The sequence below is a fragment of the Myotis davidii genome, unplaced genomic scaffold, assembly GCF_000327345.1.
Source record: "Myotis davidii unplaced genomic scaffold, ASM32734v1 scaffold88, whole genome shotgun sequence".
NCBI classification, from domain to species: Eukaryota; Metazoa; Chordata; class Mammalia; order Chiroptera; family Vespertilionidae; genus Myotis; species Myotis davidii.
In genome coordinates, this window is record NW_006300377.1 from 5,569,567 (window position 1) to 5,569,912 (window position 346).

Sequence of the window (346 nt, forward strand, 5' to 3'; positions counted from 1 at the left end):
ATTGGTTGCCTCTGCAGGAGCCCCAACCTGGGCCCTTGGTTGCAGGGAGGAGCCTGAAACCAAGGTACATGCCTTTGACCAGAATCGAACTGGGGACTCCTTGGTCCACAGGCCAACACCCTATTCACTGAGCCAAACCGGCTAGGCAGGGCTTCGACCTTTTAAAAAATATGTTTTTATTGATTTTAGAGAGCCACACTGGCCAGGGTGGGGCTTTGACTTTTCATCTGAGTAAAATGAGGAGCCACTGACCAATTTTGAACAAAAAAGGTGTCAAAAAATTCCCTCCATGGGGAATCAAATAAACTTAGATAAAATCTTTTATTATACACATAAAATTATGTCA